The 19,492-nt window shown below is 36.4% G+C and overlaps 1 long non-coding RNA gene across 1 annotated transcript; it reads left to right on the forward strand.

Moving 5' to 3' along the window:
• Positions 1-1,649: 1,649 nt before the first annotated feature.
• LOC121322080 lies at positions 1,650-18,053 on the forward strand. The gene is made up of 3 exons (XR_005951003.1): positions 1,650-2,552; positions 15,671-15,877; positions 16,882-18,053. It is a non-coding gene; the product is annotated as an uncharacterized LOC121322080 (long non-coding RNA).
• Positions 18,054-19,492: the final 1,439 nt, after the last annotated feature.

The raw sequence follows: 19,492 nt of genomic DNA on the forward strand, positions 1-19,492 counted from the left end.
ATTGTGGAGGCTTTAGTTCCTAAGAAGAGACTTGAAAATGTGATGTCCTTATTCAAGAATGTGTCCTGCGACAGAGTGATACTAACAACAGTTAATTTTACCATGTGGAGCAGCATCAATTTGTACACGGCAGTCTGGCTTTGTGGGATGCAAAATGAAAGTACAAATATGAATAATACTTGATAGATCTCCCCCTTTTATGTAATGAGGTCACTGGAAGATGCTAGGCACAAGCTAAGTACCATCCCGGTTTTTTGCACATCAGGGCTTTGGAGTAAAGGATTTTTGGATTGGGAAGCAGCGGTTGCTGCCATGGGGAAGGGATGCATTCCAATTGGTTTCATGATAAGTAGCTTAAAAAAAAAAACAGGCCAAGAAGTCCAAAACCAATTCAACATTTTTTAATTAAAATTAGTTTAGCCACAAGTGGTACATTAAACATATAGAAACATTTGGAACCGAAGTATTGATTTTTTAAATAGAAATCACAATACACAATTATAATCTTGAGTTTATTTTTTTAATAAATAATTCAGTTCTAAATTGATACCCCTAGATAGACATGTGAGCAATTTAAACACAACTCAAGAAGTGGTGATATCCTACTATGACACACACCATGGAGAGTCATATTGGAATAATATAATGGCTATGAGGTTGTAATTGCTTAGAAAAGATAACTGTTCTAATGTACTGAGATATTATCATGGTTATGATGTCACATAGCCCATTGGAATCAATAGAAGGATGATCCTTGGCATTGTAACATTAAGAAATATAGTTTGGAATGAATAGGAGGACGATTCTTGCCCTTTTATAATTGACGTAGTTCCTTTTCAGAACCCTGCATTGGAGCTGCTATGTGAGAAGTGCTGCAGTGACAATGTGGTGGTGCGGGCTACATGCTGTAGTGCTCTGGTGGTACCTGTGACTCAGGACCATGCAGACTGTCAATATGTGCTCAGCAACATTCTGAATCTCATTCCATCTGCCAGGTAGAACACAGTCTATACCTGTCCACTTCAGAACTGTAGCCGCACCAGCTGTATTAATAGGACTAGGAATTAGCAAATGACCATATCACCAATGAGTTGGGGTTGGGCTCACCTACCGAATCTAACCATATACAATGAATCTAATAATAAAAAAATGGACTATAGCAATATGGGTTATACAGCTTGCTTCTCAGACCCGTAGAACTCATCTTGGATTAGTCCTATGTGAGGTAGTCCAAGATTAGTTCTAATTGGGGTCTGTGCAACCAGACAGTAGTGTTTTAAATGAAGTAATATAGAAGCAACATATTTGTTTTCAGAGAACAATGAATTGTTCTGTGTTTCTTATTCATTTCACTATATAGCGTTAAAATACAATTACTTAAAAAAAAAAAAAAAAAAAAAAAAAACTTAGGGATGTATAATTACAATTGGCTAATCCAAGAAAGAACATAATTATGATATTTCTCCTCTTGTGATCTTTTTTTTTTGCTTTAATATTTTCTTAGACACCGAGATATTATATAAAATGGTGTATTTTTTTTTTTTTTTTACAAACTTTGATTGATTTAAGGTTAAGTGCATTTTTTATTAAAATAGAGGTTTATTTTATTATCTTTGTAAGAGTAGTAATAAAAAGGATAAAAAGTTTTTATTTATTTATATATTTATTTTTATCCTGACTTTATAAAGATACCAGTATCAAAACCAGTTACAATAATACAAAGTTACAGAAGTTACAAATGATAAAAGATGAAGATTAAAGAAACCTCAACCCAACACCACAGATAATTGATTTATTATGTAAGAGTAGCAGCAGTACAATCCAGTGAGAGACAGATCAGCTCAACTCTGCCTTCCTTTTCTATTCTGTACTGGAGAGATGTGCTGCTGCTACTTGCTTGCATTCACCAGCCAGTTCTTCATACTGTAACTGCTAATATAAAATGTCGTGCGTTCATGTTTTCAGTGTGTATGTCATGTGTTCCTGCTTTTTAGGAGGATTCAATGTATGAGTAATAGAGTACAATTTAAAAAAGTTTAAAGAATATTTGACATATATTCAGTTATGTATTTTCATTACAAAAAATATGTGAGGCCAGGTGTGGTTTCCTGTAACACAAGAAACTAATGGTGAGAGGAAGCCTGCTCTTCTATGTGTGCATTGGAATTTGAGACTTCCTTTAGACTTTTGTTTGGGTGTGGCTCATGCGTCTCACCCAGGTGGGTGTTGTTCTGCAAAAGTTCCATCAGTATCACATTTTATTTAATCTGTCCAAAGCTAGCTAACTTTGTGAAATTAGGGACCTATTTTCTTCAAATTCTGTCACAGCTGTATTCTTGGTATTCTTGGTCAAATTTGGTTGTCCTCTGAAAAATAAATGTTAACTAAAACCATTTCAGACACACATAATTGTTGTTGTTGTTGTTGTAAAAACTTCTGTGGTTTGCAGAGCCAAACAATGTTGTTTTCATTCCTTTTTTTTTTGACAGGAATGTTTAATGTGACTCCTCAGAAACTGGAAAAGAGAAATGCTCCTGCCCATTTACAGTAATGTAGGTTGTTTCCTCTTCTTATTTGTTAATGATGTGGGTGGAAAGATGTCAAAAATACAGTGATAATGAAGGTACATGAAAACAAGGAGAACAAATGATGACTAACTCTGACCTTCATATACTGTCATTTTTCCTTTCTATGGTATCTGTCTGTGATCTTATTAGGGGTGACACATGGTGTTAATATGGCTAATTCAGAAATATAACCAACAATTTGTTTGTAATGATAGAAGTAATTTGATTTTAAGAATGTGTTCTCTATGAAGTCTGTCCATTCATACACATATGGCTGAAGAACCTAAAGACAGCTTGAAGGGTCTCAGCTGTGAAGACGGCTATCTAAGCGCCTGCAAGCCCTCTCACCCTATTAATTATGTTGAAATGCTATGAAAATAACCTCTATCTGTTTTACTCATGTGGTAAATCAGATTGAAGAGCTCTTGGGTTATGAGATTTACCCAAAGGTTAAGGTGAACCAAAGGTTAAGCACCTCTTTCAAGCATAATTTCTTATGCCGTGATCATAATGCTGAGTGTCAGTGCAGTGATGGTACAATTACAGTAAGGCATCTGACCCTCTTGGTATTGAGGTCAAGCTGTCGATGCACTGTAGCTAAGAACCAGAGGGTCACCATTCATTCTACACACTTTGGTGCAATGCTTACTGGACTTTGATGTTGCCCTCTTACTTAAAGATCAAAGTTTTCAGACTAGTGGCCGATTTCTGTGTCGATTATATGTTTCTGCTTAATATATCTTTCTCATTTTTGTCCTGCCTTAAAATACTCCAGCTGCAAGACCTAAATAGAGGTGTTGAACACTGGCCACTGTTGTAACCATTTTCAATATCAATGTTAGCAAGGATATGCTAATATTTTTGTGTTCAATATTTTTTCTATCCCCTCATCTTGTACAGTACAAATGTAGTCTTATGCACAGAAATGTAATATAAAAATAAAAAACACAGTTCGAGGGTTTGGTGGTTTTTTTTTTTTGTTTGGTTATACGGGTTCTAAATATTTAACGTTAAAATGAGCAACTCTGTTAAAGCTGTGTGAAGATCTGATCGGCACCAGGGTTTATCATAGAAATGTCTGAAATAGAGAATGCAACAAATCAACAATTTGATACATGCCATATGTTAATTTATAATCTACATTGCAGGCATTTATCATGTAAAATATGTTACACCTTATCTTAGTTTGCCAGTTTTTTAAATAAAAAAAATACATAAGGTATACTATCCAGAGTTGTGTGCAGATTAAATTCACTTAAGGAAAACTCAGAAACAGGGTAATATTTTTCATACTTTTTCTACTTTTTAGAAACTTTTCTGTCAAATCCCAATCTATGATTTCTACTTATTTTTATACATTCATAAGTAAAGATATTTCCTTTGTTTAGTAAGTGCATTAAAGTAAGTATATTTGTTCAGTGTATGATAAAATATTCTGATTTCAGCCTACGCTCTGGGTATGCTCAGAAATTAATCCCAATTTAATGCCGTAAAAAAAAATAGTCATGTCAAGACTCACATTTGGAGAGAGCATAGAGCAGTGGTCAGCAATTTAATTTACCAGCGGGCAGACGCTGAGCGGGCCACACACACAGCCCCGCCCAAAAAATGTGTTGCAGCAAGGCATACCGGCTCATCAATAAAAAAAAACGCATGAAACAGCTGCATGAAACAGGCTGACACAAGAATCTTTGGAGGACCGCCTATGTATCACCGTCATGTCTATCACACTTGGTGTTCTAAAGCTGATCGCAGAACGAAAGTGCCATTTTTCTCATTAAATTTGTCATAACACAATGAAGCATTTAAAATAAAAATATTTGCTACTTTTAAATTGTGTTTTATGTTTTTCTGTGTTCCTGTATGTGTAGGAAAGTGCCATTTCTCATTGAATTTGTCATAACGCAATGAAGCATTTAAAAACAAAAAAAAGTATGCTACTTTTGAATTGTGTTTTGTGTTGCAAAATAATTAATTTTCTGCTTACTCTGCAAGAAATGTATGAATGTCATACGGGGAATCCCCCTTACGGTAATATTAAAATGAAGTTCAGCTCTCCCTCAGCCCTTGATACAGCCCTGCCATGAGGTATCCTGACCACTGGAGAATACACCTCAAAGGCATTTCACAATACAAACAACACCTTTATAGTTATATCTCCAATATCATTGAGTGATGCACATCACTAGTGCAGAAGATGTGTTAAAATATATATATATATATATATATATATATATATATATATATATATATATATATATATATATATATATATATATATACACACACACACACACACACACACACACACACACACACACACAGTGGTTTGCAGAAGTATTCACCCCCCTGCAAAGTTTTCACATTTTGTTGTCAACCGGAGCGTTCTCCGTGACGCTTTCAAATTAGACTTTACATGTAGAATCTACTCAAACTACTCCACACTGATTTTAAAAAAATGCATATAGAATATAAATAAGTATGATTTACTGAGAAAAACAGATTAATCTCAGTTGCTTAAGTATTCAACCCCCACTGCAGCCCTAAATCAGTTCAAGTGCAAACGGTTTGTTTGAAAGGTCACAAAATTAGTGAAATGGTTTCAGCCTGTGTGTACTCAAAGTGGTTTAACTTGTAGATAATTTACCTCAGGTATATAAAGACTTTCAAGCTGCAACTCACATAATGATCCAACAAAGCAACCATGAAGACCAAGAAACTTTCAAAACAAGTCAGGGATAAAGTGGTAGAGAGGCACGGAGCAGGAGAAATGTACAAGAACATTTCAAAGGCGCTGATTATCCCTCTCAGCACAGTGAAGTCCATCATTAAGAAGTGGAAGATGCATTATACCACCCAGACACTACTCAGATCAGGTCGACCTCCCAAACTGAGCAGCTGGGCAAGCAGGAAACTGGTTCCGGATGTCACTCTGAAGTAGGGTTGCCACCTGGCCCCAAAATCCCTGAACGTTGTGAGACAGAACAGGATTTTGAAGTTGCCTTTAAACTGAAGGAAATCAACATGTGAATTGAGCCCTAAACCTTTGCTAAATTGATTCTGGTGATTAATTATCTTGAGACGGCATGACAGTACAATAATAGCTTTTAACAAATGAAATAAATAAGTACATCATCAATATTTATTTTTTATTAATAGTTTTAAAAATATATATTTTAAAGTTTCTTTATAGTTTCTAATAGTATATCACCTCCCACCGAAATCATTAATACTCAGCAGCTGTTCTTTATTCCTGACACCAGACAGCGTGAACACTGGATCAGTGTTATTTAATTGGGAGAGTCAATGTAAATTAGGGCTATATATTACTAATTAATAGGATATAAAATAGCATCTTTTAAATATTGAGAACTGAAATATCATTTTGTACAAAATAAAAATAAATATCTTGAATAAACCTACACACAACTTTATTCAAGATGCTTATTTTATTTTGTAAGATTTGTATTATCACAATGATTCGGATAATTAAGAAGCAGTATAAATTAAGCAAGTGCTTAGTGCTCAATTCAGGAGTTTATTGCTTTCATTTTAAGGGCAACTTAAAAACCATGTCCCGTCCCAAAGTGTTCCGGAATTATGGGGCCAGGTGGCAACCCTACTCTGAAGCCAACAATCACCCTGAGACATCTGCAAATTTCTGTGTCCGAGATGGGAGTCACATCAACAATAAGCCGGCCCCTACACAAAGCTGGGCTGTATGGACGGGTGGCAAGAAAGAAGCCATTACTCAAGAAGACTCATCTTAAAGCACATATGGAGTTTGCGGGGGAAAGAAAAAAAAAAAAACATAGATGATACTACAGACATATAGAAAATGTTTTGTGGTCAGACGACACAAAAATTGAACTTTTCGGTCTAAATTCCAAGTCTTTGGTCTGGCGCAAGCCCAACACTGCACATCACCCAGTCAACACCATCCCAACTATCAAGCACGGTGGTGGCAGCAACATGTTATTAGGATGCTTCTCTTCAGAAGGAACTGGGAAGCTTGTCAGGATAGAGGGGAGAATGGATGGTTCAAAGTAAAGGTGAATCCTTGAGGAAAACCTGTTTGAGTCAGCCAAGACTCAAACTGGGGAGGAAATTCGCATTTCAGCAGTACAATGAACCAAAAGTTTGCCAGAAAGCATTAGAGTGACCCAGCTGCGATGTGGGAAAAGGTTTTGTGGTCCGATGAGACCAAGATAGAGCTTTTTGGCCAAAACTCAAAGCGCTGTGTGGCGCAAACCTAACACTGCCCATGCCTCAAGACACACCATCCCTACAGTGAAGTATGTTGGTGGCAGCATCATGCTGTGGGGATGCTTCTCATCAGCAGGGACTGGGCATCTTGTTACAACTGAAGGAAGAATGGATGGAGCAAAATACAGGAAAATACTGCAAGAGAATCTGCTTCAGTCTGCTGAAAAACTGAAGCTTGGGAGGAAATTCACCTTTCAGCAGGACAATGACCCGAAGCACAAAGGCAAAGCCACACTGGGGTGGTTGAACAAGAAGAGAATTAATGTTCTTGAGTGGCCCAGTCAAAGTCCTGACTTGAATCCAATTGAAAATGTATGGTGAGACTTCAGCAAGATTGCAGTCCATCGATGATACCCAACAAAGTTATTAGAACTGGAGCAATTTTTTCATGAAGAATGGTGACATTTTTGTCCATTCTTCTGTGCAAAGCTAGTAGAGACCTATCCAAAAAGACTCAGATAGCAGTAATTGCTGCAAAAGGAGCTTCTACCAAGTACTGACTTAAGGGGTTGAATACTTATGCAACCAGTAAATTTCTTTTTATACATTTTCTTTGCAAGTTTTGCTGACATATAACCTCCTCATATAACAGTGTTCAGTTTAACCACTACAGCTTTGAATGAAAGAAAAAAGTTTGCTTGAAAAATTGTGTATGCTTATAACTGCATATTTGTAGTTCAACAAAATGTGACATTATTTGGTAGGGGGTGAATACTTCTGCAAACCACTGTGTGTGTGTGTGTGTATAATATATATATATAACCACTATGTATGTATGTGTATATATATATATATATATATATAATATATATATATATATATATATATATATATTATTTATAGTGCAATGACGTGGAAATTCTTTACATGTATATTTAAAATTAAAATAATCACCTTTACTGCACTTTAAGATAATGTGACAAATAAGATGTTATGAAAATGGCCTCTGGCATGCTTTATATATTAAACAAACAATAAAAATAAACCAGAAAGAAAAATCATTTACATACTTTTATTGACTTGAGATTAACGAGTTTCCTTCTGCTGTGTAAATTAAGCTTGGAAAATATTGTGAGAAATGTATTGCTATTCTGATTTAATTAACTCAGATTATCTTGGAGCATGAATGTTAACTGGAGATAACTGCAGTAAATCTCCAATGTCAGTTTCCCCAAAATCTATCCTATTTGTAGTGTGAGTTTTTATGCAGTTTGTGGATAGCGTTTTGCTACATCCTAGGTTAGTTTTTACATTGATAGCCGTGCATTATATTGTGTTATATTAATCAGCTTGTTTTTCACTGTGGTAAGGAAGCTTTTAGACAGGGTCCCCCCCCCTAGCTTTACATCTCATTTGGTTCAATTTTTCAAAGCCAGGGCTTCCTGAACTTGCATTTGACCTAGAATCTTACAAGGTTAACTTGTCAGGTACCTGCTTTTTTTTTCATTTTTCATAAAGTCTTTCATAAACTCATGGTATACCTATTTGTTGGACCAATCTGGTAGACTGCAAGTATTTATTTGGAGGTTAGTTTGAAGTACCTAAAGGTGTGGGAAACTATGAAGGAAGAAGATGGTCGTTCAGATTGGAGACAGTCACTTTGTTTCGCTGATTGACAGGCTCTGGGTGAACGTGACCAATTTCTCTATATAGTCTTGACCTCCAGGGAGATCCTGGTTGATAGCGAGCTTGGAGATTTATGAAGGTCTTAAGTAATGACATCTCTAATCCGGGTGTTAATGTTTATAGTTCATTTACAGTGCAACAGAAATAGGGGCTTAGTTCAGTTTTGGTAATTTTGCGTGCTTATAGTTTGCTTTTCTTCTTCACTCCATAATTCAACTGCGCAAAGCCCCCCCCCCCCCTTTTTTTTTAAAAACTATGATTAGTTTAAAAAAAGGTTTGGGGTGCTCTCAAATTGTAAATTTAATTGGAATTTATCTTTGCTATTACTTTAAAATGAGAAGCACTCCTAAATTATAAAGAAGGGTTGGCATTATGCTGTTGAGGTTGTCCCCAAAAGGAATTGCTATGCATTTATGCTAGTTTGAAAGCAAATGTATTAATTCATATATTGCAAAGTTTTCATTCATTTGAACACAGCAGGCTAAGAATGACAGACATACGTTTTCACCACAGGTGGTGCTGTAACAATAAGACATTGTGTCTTTTGTTTTCTTGGGTACCCACTTTACTTGAGCCAAGTTCAATGTATGAGGTGTCTATCTACAGAGCTATATGCTGTGCTTCTCTGAGTCAAATTTAACTATGGGTATGGAACAATACAAATGGGCCCTGTGTCTGAAATGTTCACGGCAGAGGGTATGATAACCCTATTAAGAATACTACTGTAGTTCATTATTGATAATTTGAATACATGGCTGTGTTAAGTTCAACAATCTTTATTAGTATTTGTGGCATTAATGTTATAGTTGGTGACAATCTGTACTCTAATTCATTCCCTAAACATTGAATACATGAGCTACTAGATTATATGCGTGCTGTTTACAGTTCAATTTGCAGTTCATTTTTCCTGTTCTAGAGATGGTTTATCTCTCAGGGTAGTCTGGTTCACGATGACAATTGTTGGATTGGTTGGGGTGTGGGGAGGGAGGCTGGGGAGGTGGAAGTAGGGAAGGGGAGGCTGGTATTTGGGGTTAGATAAGGAGTGGAATCAGTGAGTGAGAGGGAGTGCAGATGTTAACTGTGGCTTGAGATTTATAATATGCAGAGTCCTCCCTCTGGTTCTCTTTTTTTATCCCAAGTTTTTGAACCACATACTCTTCTCAGTTTATTTCCTGTTTTTTGTCACTGCTATGCTGCTGTCCTATAGGATATTGCCGTAGGATGAGTGCCGAGCCAGTGATCTTGCTCCATGTCACATATCTTTGTTTTCCGAGTGCTATGTATGTTACTTGTTCACTGCCCTGATCTTTATTCCTATATTGGACCATGGCTAGTGTTGTCTCCTGGAATTTACGAAGGGGCAATCATCCTATAAAGAGAGCACAGTGCTTAGATTATCTCTTAAGAAAAATATTGATATTGCATGTTTGGAGGAAACTCATTTTGTTTCAAATGATGTTGCTCATTTTCAAAATAAACATTACAAGGTAATTGCATATTCCTCTGTCCAGAATAAACATAGGGGTGTCCTTATTCTTGACAGCTGAACCTTAAAATTAGTATCCAAGGTGATGATTCGGAGGGGAGATTCTGCTGTTTAACTACGCTGTTGAGTAACTTAGAGGTCTGTATTACCGTTCTCTATACACCAAATATCTTAAATGCACAGTTTTTAGGCCAAATGAAACATGCATTGGTCTCACTGGGGAATATCCCTGTTTTACTGTGTAGCAGAGATAGGGTTAATGTCCAGCAACCACAGATGTAGCCACTAGCCAGTTAGTGCAGATTGGTGCTAATTGAGGAGTGGCCACCTGCATAAATGCAAGCAGAAATTCTGTGTCTGGGAGAGAGGAGTTGTTGAGTTTTTTTTTTTTTTTGTTAATCTGTGTTGTACATTTTGTGAGTAGTGAAGGCGGATCCCCAGCCTGTGAACCATGTTTGTTTGAACATTTTGTTTTGACCCTTGTGCCCTTTTGTTTGGTGCTATTTTGTTTATTAAATTGCTGTTTGCACTTTAAACTGCAGCTTCCTTGCCTCCGAGTCTCTTTCTTGTTAGACACATCTCACTCTTCAGCCACGCATTCTCCTAAAACTACTCAATTATTAAACAAATGTATCATTTTCTTCTATCTGGTTAGATAATTTACGTGACATTATTCCTTTGTTAAGATCCACAGCTGCTAACACAATGGCAGCGTGGGATAGTGCTGCCAGTGAAGTGGCACAGTTTGAGAGATATTTAGGGATGTATATATATATATATATATATATATATATATATATATATATATATATATATATATATATATATATATATATACACACACACACACACACACACATACATACATACATACATACACACACACACACACACACACACACACACACAGTGCCTTGCAAAAGTATTCAGACCCCTGACCAATTCTCTCATATTACTGAATTACAAATGGTACATTGAAATTTCATGCTGTTCAATATTTTATTTTAAAACACTGAAACTCAAAATCAATTATTGTAAGGTGACATTGGTTTTATGTTGGGAAATATTTAAGAAAAATAAAAAACTGAAATATCTTGCTTGCATAAGTATTCAACCCCCACACATTAATATTTGGTAGAGCCACCTTTCACTGCAATAACAGCTTTAAGTCTTTTGGGGTAAGTATGTACCAGCTTTGCACACAGTGTCGGAGTGATTTTGGCCCATTCTTCTTGGCAGATTTGCTCCAGGTTGTTCAGGTTGGTTGGACGATGCTTGTGGACCGCAATTTTCAAATAGTGCCACAGATTCTCAGTGGGATTGAGATCAGGACTTTGACTGGGCCACTGTAGGACATTCACCTTTTTGTTCTTGAGCCACTCCAATGTTGCTTTGGCCTTGTGCTTGGGATCATTGTCCTGCTGAAAGGTGAATTTCCTCCCAAGCTTCATTTTTTTAGCGGACTGAAGCAGATTCTCTTGCAGTATTTTCCTGTATTTTGCTCCATCCATTCTTCCTTCAGTTGTAACAAGATGCCCAGTCCCTGCTGATGAGAAGCATCCCCACAGCATGATACTGCCACTACCATACTTCACTTTAGGGATGGTGTGTCTTGAGGCATGGGCAGTGTTAGGTTTGCGCCATACATAGCACGTTCAGTTTTGGCCAAAAAGCTCTATCTTGGTCTCATCTGACCACAAAACCTTTTCCCACATCGCAGCTGGGTCACTCATGCTTTCTGGCAAACTCCAGACGTGCTTTCAGATGCTACTTTGAGTAATGGCTTCTTTCTTGCCACCCTCCCATATAGGCCAGTGTTATGCAGAGCTCTTGATATGGTTGACTGGTGCCCCATTACTCCACTCCCAGCCACTGAACTATGTAGCTCCTTCGAAGTGATTGTTGGCCTCTCTGTGGCTTCTCTCACAAGTCTCCTTCTTGTTTGAGCGCTGAGTTTTGAGGGACGGCATTTTCTTGGCAGTGCCTGGGTGGTTTGATGCAGCTTCCACTTCCTGAATATTGATCCAACTGTGTTCACTGGGATATCCAAACACTTGGATATTATTTTGTACCCTTTCTCTAATCTGTGCATTTATTACTTTGTAACAAACCCAATCCTTAAGCAACGTCCAATAACTAGGATTTTGACGGAAATACAAATAAACTACCCTGAACAATATAAGTCTCCACAGCAGTAGGATTGCGTGACAGAACTAAGAAAAATTGCGGGGTAAGTCAGGATTGTTTACAACAAATAGAACATAGGAAGAAAATTATACCAGAAGACAACAGCAGAGTTCAAATAGCAGATGTTATTGAATATGTGTGGAAAATTATACTTGAGACAGATGTATCAAACATTTGGAGTACATGAGTTTTAAACAGACAGCATTTGAACCATTCAAAATGTTTACCACAGTCCATCAGGCAGTCCTTATAAAAAAAAAAAAAAAAAAAATGTCCATGAAACAACCACCAATACTTTAAAAGTCCCAAAATATTATCCAATCCATACTGCGAATATCAAAAAGTTGAAACACAAAACAAAAATGAAACTTCTGTGCTGGGTGCTCATTAATCCCCAATAAATAAATAAAAAGGATAATACTCCTAAACAGTTGGAACAGCCCAGATAATCCAGCAGAAAAAAAATAAGATTCCTCCCCATTAGGGGATCGCACCCAGTTCTTCATTGGTCCTGTAGAGCTTGGAGTTTCCAACCAGGTAAGAAGACAAAAAGTGATGATAAATGGATTAATCACTGTTGTTGTTCTTCGGATCCATATAAACAATTTGAATGATGTGGATAGTTTCAGTTTGGCAGGAGATTAGATAACTGGTTAATTTAAACTGGAAAAATGGCAGATTAGAGAAAATACTGTTTCTAACAACCAAAAGATTATTGCTTCCTGATTTCTCCTTTACAGACCAGCAAACTCCCTCTTCAAACACTCTGCATCCACAAAAACCCACACCCAAAAAAGAATCACCCCCAGAAGAAGAAAAAAAAAAAAAGGAACCAACCTCTCCACCAGGAAGTAATAGTCCTATTTAAAGAGCCACCAATTAAGATACTTAGACTTAATGATACATCAAGCCCAATAAGACCTTTGCAAAGGCAATTAAGGAAAACACCTGAATCTAAATAGAATGTCCATGAGGCAATTAAAGAAAAGATCATCAGTTAAAACAAGAGAGATAGTCTAGTGCAGAGATAAACCCCTACCAAAAGTTAACAGTAAATTGAAATAGCTTCACCTAAATTTACCTTATGGAATCTGAAAGTTCCACTTTAAAAATGAGAACAAAATTACTTATTTAGCAATTGAACAGAGAATTAAATTAACCTGGCCAGGTATAATGATACTCAATTAAGAGCAGCAGGCAGCAAACTACTTATGCTGCATTCATGTAGCTAGTGCTACAACTTTATCTCTAACTTCTGTAGAATGCTCTTTGGTCTTAATTTTCCTTCAGATTCACAGCCTTACCAATGATCCTTCAACAGTGGGGTTTTTATCCAGAAAATGTGACAGCAACTTTAATGGTTCACAGGTGGAGGCCAATGGTAAGGTAATTATGTCCTCGTTAGGGCAATTTCTTTAATCAATGCAAACTGGGAGCTTCCACAGCACAGGGGTTGAATACTTATGCAAGCAGGATATTTCAGTTTTTTATTTTACTTAAAAATATTTCCCAACATAAAACCAATGTCACCTTACAATAATTGATTCTGAGTTTCAGTGTTTAAAAATAAAATATTAAATAAAACGAAATTTCAATCTTCCATTTGTAATTCGGTAATATGAGAGAATTGGTCAGGGGTCTGAATACTTTTGATATATATATATATATATATATATATATATATATATATATATATATATATATATATATATATATATATATATATATATATATATATATATGTATGTATGTATAAAATGTATTAAATAAAGGCTGTACAGTCAAACCTATCATATCCGATCCTGTAAGTAAAGAGGCCCACTATTAACAGATGGACCTCTGGTATTTATACATGCTAGCACCAACTGAACGGTACAGATTGAAACTGATCAATGCACATTTTGTTATTGTTCTAAGACAGTAAATAAAGCTCTTGGCATGACACAATAAATTTGCAAATAAAAGGCAGGTGCTAGTATATAATATTTACTAATGTTAGGTTACTACAATGATTTTAAGAAAAGATAAAAGATTAAAGACTAATTTTTATAGATCAGCTTTTTTTTAACCTAATCTGTTTGTTATCTATTTTTATCTGCTAACTTTGTATTTTATTTGTTATTCTTATTTATTTTATTTTTGTCCTATCTAGATATTTGCTCATTAATATCATTGTATTTTGTTTATTGTGTGATTATACTGTTCTCTCTTGTTTCTTGATCATGATACACACTGTCTGTAATACCATGATATGAAAGGCGCTATATAGATAAATACATTATTTGTTGTTAACATTTGTTATCATACTGTTCCTGTTATATACTAATTAAGAAGGTATGGGTTGTGGGTTTTGATCTGTACTTAATTCAAAGAGGTAAAAAATATATATTTATAAAAAAAAGAAAAAAAGAAAAGATGAAGGTGGCTGCAGACCAGGAGGCAGCTGAAAAGACGATGCATTTGGGGATGCATTTTCATCTTTTACATGCTGTCTGTCACAAAGTTTATGTAGAACAGAACAAGAAAGCGAGGGATTCATATAATGTCTGTCCTGTTAAACTGCTGGAACAAGGTTTTTTTGCTGACCTCCAAAGGCAGTTTGTGTAAGTGCTTTTTTCTTGTTGTTTTTGAAAGCCATTTCTGTCTCTGAAAATGCATGGTAAGAACTGTTTTTGGAATGCTGTTTTGCAAACTGCCAAATATTGTATTACAGTGCTTTGTTTTGCAATAATGTTTATGATTTTCTTTTTATAGTATATGTGCAGTATCATACTTTGGTGTTTTTGACCCTCTGTACCTGACATTGTTCATTTATGGGCCCCTGGAACAAATTACATTGGATTTGACTGGATCTACTGGATCTGTAAAATAAAGACTTGCACATGGGAGTTTATGTATTTAGCTCCAAACTTCACTTACTGAGAATAAAAGAAGGCCTCTTTGATGACTCAAAAAAGATGTCTTGTCCCTATAGCCTGGACGTCGCCGATTCGAGTCTGGACTATTCCACAGCCGACCGTGATCGGGAGTTCCCAGGAGGCGGCGCTCAATTGGCTGAGTGTCGCTGGGGGGTGGGGAGGATCTAGGTTGGCCAGGGTGTCCTCGTCTTACCGCGCACCAGCTACCCCTGTAGTCTGGCCGGGCGCCTGCCAGCTTGCCTTTTAGCTGCCCGGGAGATGCGTTGTCTTCCCACGTTGTAGCTCCTGGGTGACTGCATGGTGAATCCGCAGTGTGTGAAGAAGTGGTTGGCTGATGGCACACGTTTCGAAGGACAGCGTGTGTTCATCACAGCGCAGGGGTGGTAGCGGTGAGCTGAGCCTAAATAATAATTGGCCATTTCAAATTGTGAGAAAATAAAAAATAATTGGCAACGACTAAAAAAAAAAGGTGTCTTTTTTTAATTTTGGAAAGTAAAAGCTTTTTATAATTCACAATAATCACAAAAATGTCTGTAGAACATCCTGTCTCCCTGTCTGAATGATTTTGGTTTTGGGTGTTTGTTGACTCGGTTAGTCAGGATATGTTTCTTCTCCTCCAGGTAAACAATGTGACGCAGGTTGTGGAGTCTGCCATGTTCCTTAAAGAGCTCTCCTGGAGTTTTCTGGTGCACACTGGGTTTTGGAGGAAGGAGCTGTGCCTGGTGCAGCACCAGCTGCTATGTGCCTTCTCGCTTAGCCTGAGGATCACAGGGGAGTGCTCTGCTTTGATTGAACTCATTGAATGAAATAGAGACGCCCCTTCAGAGGTGAGTCATGGAACAAGTGCTAAAGTTAAAAGCTCTTGTTTACCATTTTGCTCAACCCCCCGCATTATGACATTAAAGGTCAAATTTTTTAACTTTAACTATAGACTACAATGAAGACGGTATAAGCCTAAGTGCCCAATCCATATTTTGAATGTCACCTCATCACTGAACGCACAAACCAATTAAGCCTATTTTCACCTAGGCAATGGATATTGCCAAGCTTTTGAACCCAGGGTAACCTGAATGGTGATCATTCTGGTACCTGACCAGCAGGGGTCAATGTGGTCTTCTCTAACCTGTGGGAGCACAAAGGCTGTTGTAGGTTGCTAGCCAATATCGGGAACTTGACTCAAACAACATTTGAATCAGCAAGCTCCTGACCTCATTATCAATTTTTAGATAAAGAAATAATGATTGTAAATGTAATATTCTAAGTATCAAACTGTAAATATTATATTTGTGTTTAAATTAAAAAAACCTACAAAAGATAACGAAAATATAAACAGCAAAACAGAATAGGATTTGTGATACTGTTATCCTTATGAAAGGAAAGAAAATGCTTTTTAAATATTTTATTATTCCACAGTACAGTTTTCATGTGATTTAATTAGTCCATCTGGTCTCATAAAAACTAAAGTGTGTAAGCTATTTTCAGCATAATTACTGCATCCAAACAGAAGATAATGGAAAAAGGCATATAGTAGAATGAAGCACAGAAGTCAGTTACTGGCAGTGCATTTACAGTCTAAAATTGAAAACATGAGTTTGTAGGTCAAAAGCTCTAGTTTTGTAAATGGAGCATTACATATCCCTTGTCTACTTATGTCATTATGTTGAAAACTTACCTTAGTGCTATGTTTTGATTTGGGCTCCGATTTACTTGAGAACAAGTTTAGTCAAGAAATGCCAGTTACTGATCTGCCTACGTCTGACTTATCTGAACAGCCTGTTTCTGTTGAACTTGGTTTTACCCTTAGTAGAAAGTGTTTTGTTTTTATTTTCAGCTCGAAAACAATAAAGTACCAGGCTTTCCCATCTGGAAGTTGATCTGAAGAGTTAAAACTATTTATTAGATGATTTTGTATACAACCACTAATTTTCAAGACCTCCATAATATCTTATTTAGGTCTAAGTGATGGAAAAAAAACAACAACAACAACAACAACAACAACAACAACAACAAAAAAAAACCCAGATGTTCTTGTTTTTATTTGTATATACATCTGGAGGCCTGAGTTTGAATCTTAATCCCTTAGAGCCAAGCATGTGAGGCTGGGTGGGAAAACATCACATTTACCATTGCTTGTGCAAAGACTGCTCTGTGAAATAAAATATAAGACTTCAATCTCCAGTGCTGCCAATCCAGCACGTTCCATGAGCACAAATTAAGCATGAAAGTACTTTCACTGATGATAGATTGGGAGCTGCACGCCAACATGTTACTTTCTGTAATCTCTGCAAACCTCCCTACTCAACTCTTTCAGGTAAATTTGCATCCCTACTAACAGTCATACAGAATCTATTTATTTATTTATTTATTTGTCATGAGTTTGAACTCCCAGCACTTGTGGAGATTAGGAACCAGAAAGTAGCAACAGCATCCCATACATATCGGTCATATCGGTCCACTTTTAAGAATCAACCGCTTATGAATCAAATAATTTGGGATGGATGTGATTCTTATAAACTGAGTACACTGTACCAAATCCTGTGTGTTGTGAAAATATAAGTATTATAAAAAATACAGTATTTTGGTATTGCATTGTAACTGATACATTTTTTAATTGTCACAAGGAAAACATGCGTGTATATATAGTAGCAACAGTACAAGCTTTCCTACCAATAAAAAGGCCATAAACAAGGTTTCCGAAATGAACCCATATTGACAATGAAAGTAAAGATCCGGCAGGTAAAATAATACCTGAATTAATTAATTTATATACAAAAAGGTACACATTTTATTTCTATCTATTAAAAAAAAAAAAAGTACAATATGGTATAATCAGAATACTGAATGGCCATTCATGGTATACTTGCTCCTCTCGGGTCTTGTGATTTACTGTGAGTCCCTTCTGCAGCAAATAAAACCAGGATACCAGGAATGATCATTCAGGATATTAATATATATTTTTAAATTACGTATATAATTTTATATATGAAGTTCACAAAGACGAGAACAGCGCATAGTTTACTGCATGCATGCCAACAATGTCTTAGAAGTGGAATCTACTATATATATGTGTGTGTGTGTGTGTGTGTGTGTGTGTGTGTGTGTGTGTGTGTGTGTGTGTGTATATATATATATATATATATATATATATATATATATATATATATATATAACTTTCTATTAATGAATCCTCTGAAATAAGTGGCTGTAGGACTAATTTGCGAGTAAGCAGACAAAGTGTGAAAAACTACAGGCGCTACTTATCTGCACTAGACATTCACTTGTAGTTTCTTTAAAGTTATTTATGTGATATAGATGTGTTTTTTCCAAGTGCATATGAATTTTATGGAATTGTTTAAAATTTCACTTCACTTTGTATGCCTCTTACACATGTGACTTATTTATCCCTTTAGAACCCTCTTCAGCTTTCATTCCCAGTAAGTAGCTGGTACAGAAACATATTAATTACCTGGGACATACTGGATAAACTGAGCCAAAACCAAACTGCAGCTTGTGACTGGCCTATAGGTCCAGTCAACACTGCCTTATAACAAAAGAGTCCATGAACATGTTACTCTGCTCGTTAGAACATAAGAACATAAGAAAGTTTACAAACGAGAGGAGGCCATTTGGCCCATCTTGCTTGTTTGGTTGATAGTAACTTATTGATCCCAGAATCTCATCAAACAGCTTCTTGAAGGATCCCAGGGTGTCAGCTTCAACAACATTACTGGGGAGTTGATTCCAGAACCTCACGATTCTTTGTGTAAAAAAGTGCCTCCTATTTTCTGTTCTGAATGCCCCTTTGTCTAATCTCCATTTGTGACCCCTGGTCCTTGTTTCTTTTTTCAGGTCGAAAAAGTCCCTTGGGTCAACATTGCCAATACCTTTTAGAATTTTGAATGCAGCACGTTGTCTTTGTTCAAGACTGAAGAGGTTCAATTCTTTTAGCCTGTCTGCATATGACATGCCTTTTAAACCTGAAATAATTCTGGTCCCTCTTCTTTGCACTCTTTCTAGAGCATCAAGATCCTTTTTGTAGCGAGGTGACCAGATTGAACACAATATTCAAGATGAGGTCTTACTAATGCATTGTACAATTTTAACATTACTTCCCTTGATTTAAATTCAACACTTTTCACAATATATTCCAATCATCTTGTTGGCCTTTTTTATAGCTTCCCCACATTGTCTAGCTTAAGACATTTCTGAGTCAACAAAAACTCCTAGGTCTTTTTTCATGGATTCCTTCTTCAATTTCAGTATCTCCCATATGATATTTATAATGCACATTTTTATTTCCTGCTTGAAGTACCTTACACTTTTCTCTATTAAATGTCATTTGCCATGTGTCTGCCCAGTTCTGAATCTAGATCATTTTGTCTAGATCATTTTGAATGCTGCAACAGTGTTTGCCACTCCTCCTATTTTTGTGTCGTCTGCAA

The sequence above is a fragment of the Polyodon spathula genome, chromosome 1 (assembly GCF_017654505.1).
Source record: "Polyodon spathula isolate WHYD16114869_AA chromosome 1, ASM1765450v1, whole genome shotgun sequence".
NCBI lineage: Eukaryota > Metazoa > Chordata > Actinopteri > Acipenseriformes > Polyodontidae > Polyodon > Polyodon spathula.